Here is a 1054-nt window from a genome sequence, read left to right as displayed (position 1 = left end):
TTGTGAGCCACCATGTGGTTGCTGGGAATTGAACTCAGGACCTTTGGAAGAGCAGGCAATGCTCTTAACCTCTGAGCCATCTCTCCAGCCCAAACCTAAGGTTTTTACTTGTGTAGCACGTAAGTGTTCTAACATTGGGCTTCATCCCTGGTTCATTATATATTCTTGAAACAAGTCCTCTGTTCTAAGATTGTGGTTTACATCGATGGTCCTCCATCCAACGGGTTGTCTGTTTCTTTGTTGGTGACAGGCTGGCCTTGAACTCAATACCCTGGGCCACCAAGCTCTTGAGTGCTGGCATCCCAGGCCAGTGCCATCACCCCCACCTCTTCAGGGTGCTTTGGTGTCTGGTGCTGGAGAGGGAACACAGGGCCTCACACTTGTAAAGATATGCTCTACCACTAAGCTGAACCCACAGCCCTGACCTTTTTGTATTGTTAGGGATTAGCTAGTGATGCTAGGGAAAAGGAAAGGCTGAGATAACAAACCTGACTGTTGACAGAGGATTCAAAGCCAAGTGCCTGGGATCACCGCTCCCTGGCACCTCTGACCCTTGTGTGGATTTGAAGCTGATCAGTGGGTTTGTTCATTCCTGGCCTTGACAAGTCTCACTTTCCCAAGCTTCTTATTCCAAATGATCAACAGATAGAGGCAGCCTTGCCTGGAAAAGATAAGAGAAAATACAAAGGGCAGCACGCTGTAGGGCCTCCTGATCAGTGATCCTTCCCTAGGCTTACACCATGCAATTCGATGCCGGATTGCTTTGCCTAGCATATGCCAGGCCCCAGGGCTCAATCTACAGAGTGGAGAAAGGGAGAGCAGAATATCAAGAGAATAATTGTAAGGATTAAGGACCATTCCAGTGCCCACCTGACTTTGGGTAAAATTAAATCCAAAGAAATTTCACAGAAGCTTCTTCCATTTTTGCAATGCCTGGCAAGACAAAAGCAGTATTTCTCCAACAGATCATCCGGCACTCACCAGGATGGCTAGTCCTGCGAGCCAGCTTCTTCTAGGGACTCCCTGTTTCTGCCTTTTGCGGGCACATATGGGA

Source organism: Microtus ochrogaster, linkage group LG2, assembly GCF_000317375.1.
Source record: "Microtus ochrogaster isolate Prairie Vole_2 linkage group LG2, MicOch1.0, whole genome shotgun sequence".
Classification (NCBI taxonomy): domain Eukaryota; kingdom Metazoa; phylum Chordata; class Mammalia; order Rodentia; family Cricetidae; genus Microtus; species Microtus ochrogaster.
The sequence above is the reverse complement of the archived record's forward strand: the minus strand, read 5'-3'. Positions refer to the sequence as shown.